The sequence below is a fragment of the Engystomops pustulosus genome, chromosome 4 (assembly GCF_040894005.1).
Source record: "Engystomops pustulosus chromosome 4, aEngPut4.maternal, whole genome shotgun sequence".
Taxonomy (NCBI): Eukaryota; Metazoa; Chordata; class Amphibia; order Anura; family Leptodactylidae; genus Engystomops; species Engystomops pustulosus.
In genome coordinates, this window is record NC_092414.1 from 109524697 (window position 1) to 109543183 (window position 18487).

Genomic DNA, 18487 nt, shown 5'->3' on the forward strand with positions numbered 1-18487 from the left:
AAATTGTTTGCAGATGTTGACCTGGGTGGGACTCGAACCCAGGACTCCAGCACTGCAAGGCAGAATGGCTACCCACTCAGCATGCCGTTTCACTCTCTCCTTGATGTCATGGGAGGGTGGCGATTGGTTCATTGGACTGATGGTAGCCTATTAAAGTTTTATCTGTTGTGTCCCTTTCATGTCCCCATTTTTCCCTTCTAGCCCGTTTTGATTTAGAGTATCCATCTTAAGTGTGTCTTTGTAACAAAAACTTTACACAGTTTACAAAACTTTATACTGTATACAGTTACAGTAAGTGGTGATACAATAATACAACCATAAATATTGGCATGCTTGCAGACAGATATCCATACAAAGAGAAGCTTATTACAGACCAACTAGAGACCATAGTGAAATGTGTTGTATTAAAAGTCCTTGACTTTTATTAGTTCCCATGAACCCAGGAAATGGGATTGGGATTTTCTTTTTAAAGCTGCTTGGTCATGTAGAGAAGTCTGTTATTTGTAAAACAAACTATTAACTACTGTAAACAGGAAGCCGGGGTCATTCATATCAGCCGAGACTCTTTCATTTATTTCAAGCCTGTGGTCATGAAGTGATGTCCTATAAAAGTACCAACTAAAAGCCAGTTCACAGTGCTCAGGTATCATTTGGAGAGAACAATAAAACTTGTGTAGCGTTGGTCTGTAGAAAGTATTTATATTGCTCTGAGTAGGTGAAATAAAGTAGCCAGCTTGAGACCTTAAAGGGGTATTCTCGCCTGGGCATTAACATTCAGTTTCACTAATCTTCCATTTATAAACATTTCTTCAATTGGATGTTATTAAAAAAAATGTTCCTGTGTGAAGATAACTTCTCATAAATGTAGTCATTCTGTCCCTTAGAAACGAGATGGCTTCCCCGGATACGACCACGTCACACTCTGGCAGCGGTGGCCAGACATGCGCTATTGAGCTCTGCTGGACCCCCAGGATTCAGTGTTCATTACCACAGGATGTCTGTGGGACCTGCAGTAACTCCCAGACATTTCATATACAAAAACCTTTTGTTTCTTTGTGCAATCTCTCCAGCAGACGTGGCCGTATCCGAGGAAGCTATCTTGTTTCTAAGGGACAACATGACTACATTTATGAGAAATTATCTTCACACAGGAACATTTTTTTTAATAACATCTAATTGAAGAAATGTTTATATATGGCAGATTTATCAAACTGAATGTGAGTGCCCAGACGAGAACACCCCTTTAACACCTTTTACTTGATATAATTGATATTACGGGCACATTTTTAATACTTCTTTTCTCAGGCACAGAAATGCACAAATATATATAGACAAAGGTACACAAGTATATAGTCAAACAAAAAACAGTTGGTACTATATAGATCTAAAAACATCTATGGTACATACTGCTTTTGGCTGTAGCTAGACCTCATTCTTTTCCCCTGGCTAGTGGAAGCAATTTCCAATTGGCAATGAATATCCTTTGAAGAATTTTAGAACCACTGTTCATGGATAAAAATTTCTATTGCCTTTAAGCAATTTAGGCAATTCCTCGAAGTGGAATATCTAATAATACTATAGCTATAGCAGCAGTTTCAGTGTGATGTAAACCAGCATGGTCAGGCAGCAAAGTTTAATCTGCTATTGGCAAATATATGCCATTTCTGTGCCGTTGTACCTCTATTTGTTTGGTAAGAAACAAGCATTAGACCTAATATTCATGGTTGTTAAAACTTTTTATTATCTGTGTGAAATGGCAGTAGAGAGTTAACATAGCTGCGTGTTTCTGTTCTGTTAATCTGAAAAAGGCAAGGGAGAAAATTGCTTTCATTTTCTTAAATTGATTCCTATGTTGTCTGTCTGGTACAGTAGCTGTAGTGTTGAATGACAATATTCCCCGATCATTAAATCGGCCATGAATGCGTTTTTGAAGTGTCGCTGAGTGATCTGTTTTCATTTGATGTGTCATGTTCTGTGAACAGCCAGGTGATTCCCTTTGATAGTGGGGCTCTTCTACAGTAAAATGATGGGATTGACCTCAGTGAAACTGTGTTCTTAATGCAAATGCATGAGATCTCTAATTGGCTTTCATTATGTGTTCTGTTTCTTCTGCTGGGAGGTTGTTTAGGTCCCTGCTAGATTCTTTGCCTCTGAATTAAATTATTTTCTTTTAATTAGACTATTCCCATTGAATTGGGGGAAAAGATGAGAATTCCATTAAGGATTGCTTTCCTAGCTTGACTTGCATTAATCTTCTAGATTTTTTTCTTGGTGGGGAAAAGAATCAGAAGGCTTACTGATCATAATGTTAATAACAATGTGGGATTAAGTCCATTAACTTGTGTCCAGGCAATGATATATCTGCTACAGTAAGGCCTCATTCACATGGCTGTATGCTCGTCCACAACGGATCCTGGGCGAACACAGGGCTGGGAGGAGGAGGGAGAATAGAGGGATTGCGCTTGGCACCCCTCCTCCCTCCATAGGCAAAACAGAAGCTGCCCGACAGGTCACGGGGTGGTGATGAACCCTGTGTTCACCGTGCCGTGAGCAGGAGCCATTGCAGTCTATGGGGAATGTGCAAGCAGTGCGGCCCCTCTTGTGGCCATGTGAATATACCCCAAGATTGTGCCTTATATAATTTTCATTACAGGCATGGATGTTGAAAACATATTTGGATATATGTATACAGAGAGATTAAATCTGTATTTTGTGTATGTGATGAAGACTGTATGAGGCTTTAAGATTAAGAAAATCATCACTCTAATATCAGGTGAGCTTGTGGCCAACCTTGATATCAAGTGTAATGAGAACAAATATGTAATATTTGTAGGCATCTCAGAAGCTGTATGAGTGCTGATGGGAGACTTTCCCTCCGTACCAGAGGGAGGTAGAGAATTTCATGCTGTATCAGAGATAAGCTTCCTGTGGACAAAGATAAGACTTTGGGTAAATTTACATGGCCGTCTGCGGGGACATATATGCGGCCGCAAATTTGCGGCTGCATGTACGTCCCCATAGACAGCAATAGCGGCACGGCGGGGATACGGTGCCACACATGTGTGGCACCGATCAGGGCCGCACACCGCAAAAAGATAGAGCATGCTCTATCTTTCGGCGAGTGTGCGGCCGTGCGCCACTGTTTTCTTTTGGAGGGAGGAGTGGTCACCTCCTCCGCACCTCCAGCACGCGGCGGTATGCCCGCATGACGGGCATACCGCGTGTGAATGAACCCTTTGTAAGTAACTTTTTTTTTTTTTTTTTTTTACTAGACAACTTATTTAAAGGAAAGCTACCACCAGGATGAATGGTTTTAAACTAAGCACCCTTACATGCTGGTGTGTGCTCCATCTGGCAGGATCTGCTCTTCTTTTAGCTTTTTATGTCCTTGTTTTTACAAAAAAAAGGCTTTTAAAAATCTTGCAAAGGAACCTTATGGGGTCTAGACTCAATCAAAAGCTAAGGCTCATTTGAATAAGACATTTTTTGTAAATATGAGGGCATAAGAAACTAAAAGAAGAGTTGATCCTGCTAAAAGGGGCTCACGCCAGCATGCAAGTGTGCTTGGTTTACAATCCTTCATCATGGTCTTTTATCCAAATCCTATAAATAAATAGTAAAACAAAATATAAATTCTGTTCCATGAACTTTAAGAAAGATTCTAGTGTCCTGCACTGAATTTTATGTGTCTTATGTGGTGCTGTACTATCCCTTTTTGATGGTTCTATTTTAAGATATAAATTTTTCTGGATGCCTGCAAATGCACCCTTAGCAACAGAAGACAACATTTATAGAAACCAAGTTCACATTTTTTTTCTTTGTTTCTTCTTTACATAAACAGCTGCTGGTTTAGTTAAGTAATAATTAAGAGCCTCCTATTTGTATACAATGGATGAACAACTAGCCTTAAGTATGATTAGAATACTTGTCTACAGAGACAACACCGCCCTAATAATCTTACCACTAAATAAAATAGCAATGTGTATTCCACTTCTTGAATACTGCACATACATTTGAATTTCCTTCCATTGTTTAAAATTCATTACATGGTAGAAAATATAGAAAGGGGTCATACTGACAAATACAGTAATTTACACTTATTTTTCTATAAATCTGTAAATCTTCAAAGCTAAGACGAGCTCGGTGCGATTCCAGCATAGCTACTTTTCAAGTTTTACTACTGAAGAAAATGATGTTTTATTTTTCTTAAGTGTCAATCCCTTTTAAGGTTGTGCATGTGGGAATTTCAATTTTATCCTTTTTTTAAAAAAATTTTTCTTTTTTTTTCTTTCCTCAACGTAAAATAAATACATTTTCTTTGCTAAAAATATTAATGACATATCCATAAAATAGCTCCTCCGTATCAGATTGGTGGCAGTCCAGTGACCACAGATCAACAGCTGTACTCTGCAGCCAGTAGACGGAGAACAGAGCTGGCATTCCTGCCCCTTTTAACTCTTCCAAAAATGTTTTACTATGAGCATTTTTAATGGTCTTTGGAAAAATTAATTTTAAGGCACTAAAACGACTGGTGTAGGTAGGGATTGGTTCAGGGTATGTGAAGTATTCACTTCTGTTCTGATGGGAGCAGATGCAGTGCCAAGAAGAAGCCACCTGTAAAAGGGAGTTTGTTTTCTGTTTGTATATTAATACTGCACCATCAGGGTTTTTCAAATACTATATATTATTGTGTACTTTAAGATTATTCTGAGAACTTTATGTATCAGGGCATTCATGGTTGATCTTTGGGAAAGCGTCCTTACTCTATGAATCTTTCTCTGTAGCTTGGACTATGCATCAGACATGGGAGAACCACTATATTACTGCTTTTTGTAACTTTTTGCGAACACTGAATCTTCCGCACTAACTACACCTTCTTGAGCCCTTTTGGCTCATAAGCGTAATTATAAAAGTTGTTTTTAGAAGGAAGGAGACCATGGATAACAAATATAAGATGATAACCACCATTGCGCTGCCTGAATCAATAAATAATGCTTCTTTCACATGAACGTAGGCTACTTTCAGCTGAAGAGGTAGAAGGGGAAGTGCTCCTCAGCCCTCATCATAGATGGCAAAAGATGCTCTTTTTTTTCCGGTGACAGCATGGTATGGTAACACATGTGTGCTATGCACAACACACTTATTTGGTGGGCGTATGGTAGCTGCGGTTTTTATGCCTAGCATACAGCCGCCATATACATCAACGGGGTTATCCAAGACATATTAAAAAACCGCTATGTGGCGGGTGGGGGCTGCTTACAAAAATAAACATGTACTTATGTCGCGATCCCTCCCAGTGAGTTGCGCCGTGCTCTTGCAGTGGCCCTGTTCGTTTACAGGGCATGGACGCCGCTCTCAGGCCAGCTTCCCAGTTCTGTATCATGCCCTGAAATATGGGGATGTGTGGGCACGTCACGAACAGAGTGCTGTGCAGGACGCCCGGGGGGACCGCAAAGGTCAGCACACGTGTGTTTGTTGTCTCGGACATTCCACTTTTATTTAGATTTATAATACAAATAAATCCTTACAGGAAATCTGAGTGTTAACAGTTTACTATTCAGGCTCCTATACAACTTATTTGTTAAAATAACAGTGAACTATTAATTGGCAAAAATAACAACACAGTCTTCTTAACATGTAATGTCTATTTTGAAAGGTTTTTGGCATAAATATAGCCAAACACTAAAGTGGCAAATACTTAGTTTCCCACTGTTTTGTCTCTGTAAACATGAAACCAGAGCCCACATTGTGACATGTCTTTATTAAATTAAAATCATTCTTTGGAGTAGAAATGGGAGAAAATGGAATTGGTAATTAGTTTGTCACTGCATTGATCTGTGAAGAACATTGCACAGTGTGGAAATAATGGATTAATCATTCCTCATTTCTTTTAAACACTAGCTGGAGTTGCCAGTCTTGTTACGGAAGTGGGTTTGATATCTGTATGTAACGGTGGGTTCATGACAACTGAATGTTTACCCTTTATCCCTGGGAGACATCCATTTTACATAGTAGAAGGGTTATTTTTCTCTTTTGGTTCCTGTGGTGCTACGTTTAGTAATTACATTTCTGATGAGTGACACACACAAGCAATCTTGTTAGTTTGGCTGAAACTGTGGGCTCAAAAATGTCTGGTAAAACAGACTTTTCATCTAATGCAGCTGAAATAATAAACTTTCCATAGTTTGCCTATGGTCTTTTTTTTTTAAAAAAACCAAAAATTGTCTTTATTGTTTAAACAAGATTAAAATCTTGAGGTTAAATGTACAGGCCCCGAGTCAAGGTTGGTGTGTGGCATGGTCCTGATGTGACCCTTAAGCATGTATACGTTTTAGTAAATATTCTGGTACCTAAATGTCAGGCCACAAAGGTTAGGAATGTAGACAACTGATCCAAACCACACACGTTTGAGACCAAGCCAGAAAGATTTTCTCCAATGCAAAGCACAAGTTACACAAGAAAAAGTTGTGTATTTATGATCAGTATACACATATTCACATACATAGATTACATATACACATTGTAAATTGATCTAATAATGAAAGATGTTTATTGTTCCATTTGAAAGGAATGCTAGCTAAGTACAAGACCTGGTAAATCTCCCCAACCGACCTGAAGAAGCCACGGCAACACAGAAGTTCCTGAGTGATCAAGCCAGAACCCTGACTAGAACCCAAATGAACCTCTATGGAGGACCCTGAAAATGGCTGTCCACTAGCAGTATCCATGCAACCTAAAAGAGTGGATCTGAGTGTCGGCAGAATAGAAAGGCCGTTATCATATCCAAGGGGAATGGATTCTATAATCGCTCTCAGCAGAAGCCCTTTTTCTGTCACCCCCATGTCCCAGTAAAGAATAGTGTACACATTGCCAAAGAGTTTTTATAGTAAAACAGTCTTTTTCTGAAAAAAAAGCTAAAACCAAGATCAGTTCCTGCATCAGCGTAACATGAAGGTATGTTAAAGGAAACCTACCACCACAACTCTACCTATATAGTTGCTCCGCGCCGAAGATGGTGAGTAGGAGGGGAAAAGAGGCTACCGGGGCGTGGAGTAGCCGCCTCGTGTAACCTCAGATGCGGCTACTCCACGCCCCAGTAGCTGCATAAGTAAATTTACTTACAAGTTTAATAAAAGTTAACAAAAAAGTGCGGGGACGTGAGGATTAGCCCTTAAAAGGGCTATCCTCACATCCCATTGATCCACCTACCACCCGATCTACCTTTTATAGGTAGATTTGTGGTGGTAGGTTCCCTTTAAGTTAAAAAAGCCTCATACTAAGTGGTAGATTTCCATCGTTTCCATCGTTGTAATGGCAAATAGCAACCAAATGTCTGAAACGCCATTTTGCAATATATAAAAGATTAAATAAAAAGTGACCAAAAGGTCATGCAGTGTACAAAGTTGTAGCATTAAAACATTAGTTCGTTCTGCAAATAAATTCACAGAAAATATGTGTATATATAGTAAAACCAGATGTATTCAGGTTTTTTGGTGTTTAGCTTTATTTCACCATATACTGCAACATTTACTACTCCAACAAAAGGAAAAAAAAACCTTTGACCTCCATCAAAGCTTTGACCTGCTGTGTTGCAGCGGCCTGCCTTATTCCTCAATGACTGAGTACTCTCTATGGATGTTACTTCTTAAATTTGATATCTTGATAGTGTTAGTAATGCTCTGATTCTTCCAGAGGTCGGCACTTTCTAGATAGCTCTCTTGTCAAATGATTTGACAGCACAATTTGCATTACCGCATACAGTATATTATTTTAGCTCTTTATTGTCTTGTTTTCTAGCATTGATGCCTGAATGTTGAATAAGAATATGTTTTTCAATGGGTTTTGTGTTCCTGCAGACAGGTTATACTATTGTTTGGGCGTTATTAACCTTTTATTCAATTATTTATGTGAGACCTACTAAGACTTTTTCAATCTGTAAGTTATGAAGGAAAGAAATTGACATCTCCAGTACTCTTTTTGATAGAAAACTTCTTTAATGTCACCTGCAATAACGTTACTTGGATTTTTTTTTTCTTACATATATATCATGCATATATTATCGATTTTTCATAGATTCTACCTTTTACAAAAACAGAATGATGCATAGATGCATAATCTGAATAATTTCATAAGTCGGGTGGAAGCATAAATTCTGTAGTCTAGTATTGCTAATACTATAGCACCACAATATCACTAAATTTCTTAATATCACTTAATATGTTTCTGTGTACAAATGATGGTTTCATTACTATTTTTAATTATTCTGATTTAAATGTTAGGTCTGTATTTTTTGGGATGTTGATGCATATGACTGCAGCCCTTAAAGGGGTTGTCCGAGTTTAAAAAAATATATATATATATATGTGGCCGGGAGCGGGCTGCCTAAAACAATAAAGCTGCACTTACCTTCCGGTGCCCTCCGGTATCCAGCGCTATGTGGCCGGAAGCTGAATGCAGCGCTGCTCCGGCGGCCATGTTTGTTTACATGGCGCCCGGACCGGAGCGACAGCAGTGCTGGATACCGGAGGTCACCGGAAGGTAAGTACAGCTTTACTGTTTTAGGCAGCCCGCTCCCGGCCACGTATAATTTTTTTTTTTTTCAAAACTTGGACAACCCCTTTAAGGCATTAGTGCATGTGCTCATCGGGATGTAAATTTCCCGGAAATGGCACCAATGATATATGAAGTCATATGTGACAGTTGCTGGTAGGATTTGAACTGACATTGGGTTTGGGGTTGTTCTTTCAAACTCCTCCTCTTGTGGCTACATTGTTGCAGCACAGCCTCTGTTTACACTGGGATATGTCCTGCCAGGTAACGATTAATTTTAGGTTTGTGTAAAGGATGTTTTTCTTTAATTTCTTTTGATTTTTCATTTTGTGTGCAGGACACATTTACAAAACCTGTGATCAGAAACAAGTCTTCATTCAGCCGATCATCAGCCTATGTATTAAGCCTGAAGCACACTTTAACTCAACAAACTTTGTGTAAATCAATAGCACCGTGTTTGCACATGATGAGTAAAACTGTTTCTGGATGTTGTCACTTTTATTGGCTCTATGTGTTTGATTTCTCTTTCTAAGCTTATGAGTAAAGACCTGACTACTGTGATTAAGTTCCTGCTCAGTCCTTCCATAATCCTCTGTATAAAGCTTCTATGCTCTATGTAATGAGGCCCCTCAGTAAACCTCTGTTTTTGTAGCAAGAGGGAATTCAGCAAAGATTTCATATTGAAAGGATGCAGTTAGAACCCAGAAGTGTTTTCTCTTAAAGGACATATTACATGTGTTGTTCTAATCCTACCATTGATTTAATGCATAGTATTGTTTCATTTCCTCTTTTTATGTTATGTTATTTTTTCCACAAATGAGGTAAAAAATGAGCAGTGGTCGGTGGTAAAAAATGGATTATTATATGTTCTTTCCGTCAGAGGTGCACAAACAGATTTTAATCTGTTTAATTTACTTCTAGGGTTGAATCAAGGCAATAAAACTGGAAACTTCATGTCTGTAGCCAAAGTTTATTGAATCATTACAGGTAGGTGTTCTTTTGTTCCTTTAATTTCTGTAGCCTTATGAAATGTTGGGAGAAAACTCAAATGTTCTTTTTTAGAAGATTTTAAGTGTATATTTCATGATTGTGAATCTGGTTTGGAGCTGCTGTCTGCGAGTCCTGCTATAAGCTAGGAAAAAAATTGAAGATTCATATAATATATATTCTCCTTTACTTGGGGAGATTGACCGAATTATGAAGTAGCTTGCACCTGAAATTTCATGTGCAACTATCATTGAGGGTTTTGGGCAGTTTTCCAACTTTTCCAAAAAGGGTGAGTGATCTTTGGGAAAGGGGCGTGGCCGATCCCAAGCATCTGAAAATGAAGTCCTTAGCTAGAACTATTATTAGTTGGTCTAACATACGACTTCAAAGTTCTAAGGTTCTTCAGGTACATCATCCAGCATGTTATATCTGGCGGAGTCCACTTCTGCAGTGGTCTATTGACCACTCGTTATTAACTCTACTCCAGTATGTTGTCCATTTGACTAGTTTGAGACTAGGAACACAAGTTCCAGTACATCACCCAATGGCAGTTACATATCACAGAGAATTGCTAATAGAATATACCGTAGTAATGTAACAAGTTATGCATCATTGGTTTTCTATAAAGTGTGCCTATTATAGTGTCATTAAATGCTGAAATCTCTTTACAGTGACTGTATCTCATTAGATTTGAAGATGCTTTTCTTTAATAAAGCTTTTCTGTTCAAAGAGATGGTTTGTTATTATTAAATGCCTTACGGCATTACAGAAACTTTCATGATTTGTTTGTTAATTTTCCATTCTAGTAATAAAAAAGTAATCTTTAGCTGAATCTGTATTCAAATCTAATATTTGAACAAAGAAATTTGTAGATTTAGGATTCAATGTTCCTGTATAAAAAACATGTCAGCCTAACACTGCAGTATTGCTGGCACTTGACCAGCATATGTTTTAAAACTTCCAGAACTGCTAGATATATAAGATCTGTGGGTCCGGTACATTCCCCAGTTTCGTGTATTGGCACAACTTCACTCCTGTTATTGCGCCATATGAGGAATCTCTTCCTCTATGTGTCGATATACTGTCCCAAAAGTCCCATAAAATGCAATGGAGCACAGAACAAGGCAGGATCTCCAGTGGCCAGACATTTGGCCCCTATGGATAAGGCATCAATGCCCTTTGTGCTAAAGGCTGGGGACACATGGGATGCAGATGTCTGCAGCTAGCCCGCATTAATCTTATTAACCCACATGCTGTAAAGCTGAAGCAGAATTCAACCTCTACAATGTGCCCAGCCACAGCTAAATTGTGGCTTAAAGGAAAGCTTCCATTAGAATGAAGCATGATAAACCTAGCACATTTACTAAGAGATCCAGGCACTGTGACACTGGTAACTTTATATTTGTCATTTATGGTGGGCATTACAAGAGTCCCTCTGTGCTGTAGCTTTAAAGGGCAACTACCACCAGGATGAATAACTGTATGCAAATTACACCTATGCATTAAAACTTATGGAGCCTGGAGTCACTCAGGCTTATTTGCATACAGTCCTTCATCCTGGCGGTAGATGCCATTTAAAGGTTGTTTTGCTCTGCTTACGACCTGCTATAATCTCTCACAGTGGGATGGGGAACATGCTCCTGCACAGTGTAACAGCTGGTGATGCTATGCCACAGAGGGGCTCAGTTTACACCCCCACAACCCTTCTGGTGGCTCATGAACATGATTTTAAAAGTTGTTTTTAGAAGGAAATAACATGACATGACATGAATAACAAATATAAGATTACCACAGTCATTGTGCCTGGATGTATGAGTAAGTGTCCTTGGTATCATAGCATCATTGTATACAAGGCTAGAAAAAGACGCAAGTCCAACCTTTAAGAACTAAACAAATGTTTTATCCCCATAACCCGTGATATTTTTTCTCTCCAGAAAGGCATCCAGGCCTCTCTTGAACATGTACATAGAGTCCGCCATAACAACCTCCTGCGGCAGAGAGTTCCATAGTCTCACTGCTCTTACAGTAAAGAACCTTTGTCTATGTTGATGGTAAAATCGCCTCTCCTCTAGGCGTAGAGGATGCCCCCTTGTGCTGGTCTCAGGCCTAGGTATAAAAAGATCTTTGGATAGATCCTTGTACTGACCATTCAGGTATTTGTACATTGTAATGAGGTCTCCCCTCAGTCGTCTTTTTTTCTAAACTGAATAATCCCAAATTTTGTCATCTGTCATTGTATTCTAGTCCCCCCATTCCCCTTATTATCTTGGTTGCTCTCCTCTGCACCCATTCCTGTTCTACTATGTCCTTTTTATACACTGATGCCCAAAACTGTACACAATATTCCATAGAAGAGCAAAACTATATCACGAGAATCAATTTGTTGCATCCCATGATTTTATTTGCTTTAGCAGCAGCCGCCTAGCTATGGTCACTAAAATTAAGTTTACCATCCACCAATACCCCCAAGTCCTTTTCAGCTCAGTTTAGAACATAATTATACTTTGTTTCTATGGCCCAAGTGCATAACTTTACATTTATCTACATTAAACCTCATCATCCAATTCTCTGCCCACTCCTTAAACTTCCACAAATCCCTCTGTAATGCTAAACTATCGACCTCGCTATTTATTAATTTACACAGCTTAGTATCATCTGCAAATATTGAAACTTGACTGTGTAAACCCACTACAAGGTCATTAATAATACTATTAAAAAGTAGTGGCCCCAATACTAACTCTTGTGGCACTGAGAATGTGCCATTAATGATGACCCTCTGATTTCTATCACTAAGCCAATTACTTTCCCAAATACACAGATTTACCCCTAGTCCCAGCAGTCTCATTTTATGTACCAACCTTTTATGCGCCCCCATGTTATTCCTAAGAGGGCCCATACTCTCCATTTTTAGTTTCTTATAATTTATATACTTGAAAAATAATTTGGGATTCTTTTTGCTCTTTCTGGCAAAATATCTCTGTTTCTATTTTTGCGGCCTTTTTCTAGGATTTATTTTTCTCTATATAATCCTGTAATACCTCATCGCTTTTTCTTGTTCCTCTTATGCTTTTTCCCATATGGTATGTGTTTTTCACAGGACTTTTTTAGAATATATGAGAAAAATTCCCATTTTTGGGGGAGGGCTTTTGTCTTTGAGAACATTTGTCCCAGTTTATGCCTATGAGGTCTTCCCTTTGCCCTCCTGCAGTTTAGCGTGTTGGTTGCCCCTCCACTAACCCCCTTAGTAAATCGTAATACAAAATCAATGACGTAATGACCCAGCTTCCCCCCAACCTGTAGTTTTGATACCCTATCAGGTCTGTTGGTAAGGATAAGGTCCAGCAGTACCCCCTTTCTTGTTGACTCCAGGACTAGTTGTAACAGGTAATTGTCTTTTGTTGTTGACAAGAACCTGCTGCCTTTGAAGGACCTGGAGGTTTCTGCCCCCCAGTCAATATCTGGGTAATTGAAGTCCCCCATGATAAGTACTTCACCATGCTATGAAGCTGCATCCATTTCACTTATCAGCATTTCCTCTGCTGCCTCCATTATATTTGGAGCCTTATAACAAATCCCTAGTAATATTTTATTATTCTTTTTCCCTCTCCACTCATAGGGACTTACGTCACTTATGTCATCTCGCAAGACAGGCTTGAGGCAAGAATTCACATATAAACAAACCCCTCCCCCTTTTTTATTAATACGATCCTTTCTAAAAAGACTATAACCCTCTATAGTAACAGCCCATTCATAGCTTCTGTCCAGCCACGTCTCGCTGATACCCACTATATCATATTTGGGGTACAACATTAAGAGTACCAGTTCCATCATTTTGTTTGTGAGGCTTCTGGCATTTGTGTACATGCACTTTATATGGTTTTCCCTATCCCTATTACTTAAGTTCTTATTCCCCAATCTTATTCCAGCCCCCCCCCTATCTACACTGTCTTTTTGCCCTGCACAAGTGTAGTTACCCCCCCCCCCCCCCCAGGTCTCTAGTTTAAACACTCCTCCAACCTTCTAGCCATTTTTTACCCCAAAACAGCTGCACCCTCCCCATTGAGTTTGACTGATGGTAGATGTTAAGCATGACCTGCTCATTTCTTTATGCACTCATCCGTTTGTAGTTGCATAAAGAAACAGCATATTTGCTGCTGAAAAGTAAAACTGCTAAAAATATGTAAATTAGCCGGAGGCACTCAGGTTGCCGTTGTCTGAGCACCTCTCAGCATTCCCTGATTTTAATGTATGATTGCCACCGCTTTAACTCCATCTCCTGCTCCCGGCCGGGGTTCTAGGAGAGAGCTCACTTTCCAGGACCAAGACCCTAATGGTCTCCTGAAACACGTTTATATCCAGCCAACCTTTTAGATTTTATAAATTTTTATTTCTGGTGGCTCATTTTCTTTCATCTAAAATGCTCTATTTGTCGTTGGTTTGAAACATTCTGGAATTAAGTCAAATTCCTTTTTTAAACCCTCTGGAGCTACAGCATGTGCTGCTATAAAATAGTCTGTTTCCCTTCTCTCAACCATGTAAATTGATCTTGGCTGAGGATATGAAATTGAAATACCTCATTTTCTCTCACTCTTGGTGGTAAAATGAGGGAACTTAAACAGCTGGGACATCTTGAGAGCAGGAGTCTGACAAGTGTAATGCTTTAGTCAAGGTGCTTCTCCTTCTAGCTGGGAACTTGTCGAAGGTGCAAAGGTTCATACAAAAACAGAGAAAAGCATTAATTTTTAACCAGAAGAATGCTGATATTTGATATCAAACATTCTTTTAGTCATGTATTTGAGATAAGCAGTTGTACAGTGTTGAATAAAAATTGCACTTTATCTTCCAACTTTTCCTTTTTCACACTAAAACTTTTCTTTTACATTCTTCTATAAAGAGCTGTGCACTCCTCAAGACCCTATCATTACTAATATAAGTATTTTGTGAATGCGTTAATGGAGTTCACCACAAATAAGAAACTGCCTTTTTTTTTTTGTTATTTATTCAAAGATATCAATACATAACCAAACCTATATAAATTTGCTATCTCCATGATCGTGTTGACCAAAAGAATAAAGATGTGGTGTAATTTCAACCACACAGTAAAAGCTGTAAAAGACAATCTGTAAGAAAATGGCAATTTTTGGAGAATTCCAGAATTCTACCACATTTTGGAATTTTGAAATATACATTTTTTTATAGAACTTCCCATTACATTGCGCTGAATATTGAATGGCACTACTAGGAAGTACATTTTGTCCTGTAGAATACATTGTGCACAATATAGTTGGCTCCAGTGCCCAATAATCATTGTTGCTTGCCCCTGGGTGGTCAAGTTGCCAAGGCAGCAATGCAACACCCTGCCAGTATTGTGCGCTGGTATAATTAATTAAAACAGGACCTGTTGTCAGGTCAGACAGGAGAGGGTGCTGGGTCCTTTCTAAACTAACCATTACCATGTTAGCATAGCTCAGATGAAAAGAGAGAAGTAAAAGCGGAATTTGTCAGACTTTTTGTGTTCTCTAATTGCAGTTGGGAATTGGGCTCAAAGAAATCTAAAAATTTAGTCAAAAAATACATTTTTAAATACAAAAGTTAAAAAAATAATCAAAAAAGTGGTGCCATTGTTTAATCACTTGCATCAAAGAAAAAAAACTGACCTTTTATGCTAAACTTAGACAATATTGTTTATCTTAAAATCTAGGGACAGACCTGGCTCTGTTGAATACAACCTTCACTCAGGGAATGATAGTCGTCTTATGGCAGGGGAATGGATCAGGAACCATTTCCCTGCACAGAACTTCCCAGTGACTTTCTATGATATTAATGGTATTGTATACATGACCTGTCTGCAGCCTGCATTCCACAGTTAACACAAACCATCTGTCCCGCATTGTATACGCCACTCTGGTTTAGCAATATCTCTTGTCGTCAGGATGTATACTTGTGAATGGCTTCCTGTATTGTTCAGTTCCTTTGTCTCAGAATTCTGTATGTGTTTTTTATTTCCAGTAGAATGGATACAGAGTAAATTACACTGCTCCTGTGATTTGTTGGAACCACAGGGCGCAAGTGTATATTAATGTGGTGTTTTTGTGGTAGAAAGTTGCAGCTGAAAACTACAGTAACAACTGCAAATTTCTAGTGACTTAATTGCAGTGTTAAGCCTCTTCATTATCGGCTGACAAGTAGCAATGATGCTCTGACTTCCTTGATAACATAAGAATCTGCTCATGATAATGACCATTAACTCGCTTGACAGGGTGATAACCAGATTACAGGGTTCACTTTCCCTTTATAAATTTGGGCAGCACATGTGTTTCTGGAGGAGACGAGCTGTAATGTTTTTGGGAGCATTGTGTGACTGCTAAAACAATGTGACATTTATGGCTTTCAGCTCTCTCTAGCATTTTGTTTGTGGATAATCACTATGTCCCTTAAAGGGACATTTGACTTAAACATTTTATCATCTTCTTCCTTTGCTGTGTAGTCTGTTGTTCCCTGTAAACTGCTATTTCATTTCTTCAGTTATCGTTCTTTGGTGGTATTACTTAAAGGACATCTAGCATCAGATATACAGATGGTAGACACCTATATCTCACGTGTCTGCCATTTTTCCTAGGTTTTTAAAACCCTTTTAATTACTCTCTGAAGCGTCCTTATTGTAGAAATATAACGTTATATTCTGTATACTAATGAGCCAGAGGCACTCGGGCTTCTGTCACCTGAGCGCCTCCTGGCTCTGTGGCCTCATAATTTATTCACGCCACTTGCCAGGTTCCACCCCGGTACCCTTCATACTGCTGGTGACGTTCAGTGTCTAAGTCTCACGCACACACGCTAAGGTTTTCCTTGCACAGCTATACTTCAATCGAGGTAGTTACATAAGGAAAGTATGCGTGTGCAAGGCAGACTTGGACACTGCCAGGTGACGTCACCAACAGTATGAAGGGCATGGTAAGGGGTGTGAAAACCGCATACATCAGATAAAAGGACATTTATAAATCTAATTTCTGGCTGTTTATCCCCTCCACTTTTCTATGTTTTGGACCTCTTTTTTTTTTTTTTTTTCCATACAAACTCTCCTACTATGACCCTCTTTTTTTGTATAATAGATTCTAAACTCTTGCAAACAAGACTTGTTTCACTTGCATGCTATTATACTTTTTTTGTCTGCATGTGTACCCAGTTATCTTTAAATTGTTGCAGAATATTATAGCGATATCGAAATAAAGTTTTATTGTGTAAGGGTATTCCCATCTCACAAATCTATCACCTATCCAAATGATATGCTATGTATGTTACATGTGGGTCCCACTGCGTGTAGACTTATCTTGCCATATGGTTGTGCAGCCTCCTGGTATACCTGGTGTGATCAGTGGGGTGGGAAGGACATGATTATAAGCGCCAATGAATACATGGACACATGTGGATTTCCACATGCATTCCAAAAATAGCAGATGCTGCTGGACTTCCATATTATTTCCATATTATAGTGTGTGTTATACAGGTGCTAAAGATACGGGTAAGATGGTCAGAGGCTCGGCAATCAGTAACTGATACAATCGGTATCCAGTTCCCGGTGACTTGCATTGTTTACATTGGGCTGTGCCCCTTCCTGTTCCATCTAGATTGTGTCCACAGTCCAGGCGGAACATGTGAACACAGCCTAAGGATGCAGTCACGCGGTGCATTCTTGGTGCCTTTTTGGTGCATTGAAAACACATGCATTTTTGCCTGTTTGTTTGATTTGAATCTGTTTTTCTTCATTTCTGGAGGTGTAAGCAGCTGTATGCTGGCCGCTATCCCAGCGTGACCATCCGCCATGATAGTGGTCGCAGGAGATGTGACCATAATTGTGGCAGGCAGTCGCACGGGCTCTCCAAAATACTCAGCGGGCCGGATGTGGCTCACAGGCTGCACGTTGCGTGGCCCTGGCCTATGTGTATGGCAGAAAATTGCAGCAGCAGCTACTTTAAACCATGACTGAACTTACTTGTTAGGATTGCATTAGTTAACCAATGATTATTCATACCATCTGTATTTGCTCCATAATATGATAAAGCCTAAGTTGGACATTAAGTGGGATTTAGTTATAGTTATTGATCAGTCATCTACTTGGCTTTTCCTTTCTGTCTTACATCATACATGTGATAATGTGATAACCCTAAAAACCACAATGTCTGAAGTTTTTGCCTTAGATAACATGTCCACACCATCATTTTCTGTTTGACTGTTAAACCATACCTTGTTTGTTATCAGTTTATTAGACGCACTAGAGCAGTGCTGGAATGTACTGGATGTGTAAAACTATAAAGGAAACCAGATGTATTGAAAAAAGTATTCATATGTTTTCTTTTTTATTTAAATCTCAATTATAAAACTTTCCTGTACAATACATCCTTTGCTGTCTCAGATTTCCAGCTAATTTTGTATAGTGCATTGCTTGGACCTTCTTACATATGCAAGTTATATTGAAACATTTTACCAATTAAAATTGTGGGATTTGATCTTATATAAGTTGGCCAATTTGGCCAGACATAGTTCTTTCTTGGAAAAGTCTGTGGTGTTTATATTTGTAATAGGTCTGTGAAGTCAGTATGTCAAAACTCCAACTCCGACTCCTCAATTTCCGAACATTGACTCCAGCTCCACCAAAATTGTCTCTGACTCCACAGTCCTGTTTTCCTGGTCATTCTAGTGGTGCTTGCGATAAATGCAGGGTTTCCTCCCCAATGCCTTATTTTAAGCCTGTGGTCTCCAGTAATATTGTCTTTTCTGAATGCAGTATTTTGTTGCTGGGGTGGTATTTATTGCTGTACAGGCGGTCCCCTCTGGATATTGGTAATTTATTGTACTTTAGCCTTGGGCTACAATAAACCGCTAGAACAGTTATCAATGGTGTCTGTAATGAAGCTTTAGTGTTAATATTGATTCTTATGACAACCCAACA

General features: G+C 39.0%; 1 protein-coding gene across 4 annotated transcripts in view; it reads left to right on the top strand.

Annotated features, from left to right (window-relative positions):
* PLXNB2 (plexin B2) overlaps window positions 1–18487 on the top strand; it is a 158984-nt gene that overhangs the window by 29793 nt on the left and 110704 nt on the right. For 3 of the 4 annotated variants that reach the window (XM_072147042.1, XM_072147043.1, XM_072147046.1), the window contains exon 2: window positions 9472–9537. The exons of the other annotated variant lie outside the window; for it this stretch is intronic. The gene's annotated coding sequence lies outside the window, so the exon portion shown is untranslated. The remainder of the gene's footprint in view (window positions 1–9471; window positions 9538–18487) is intronic. 4 annotated transcript variants of the gene reach the window in all.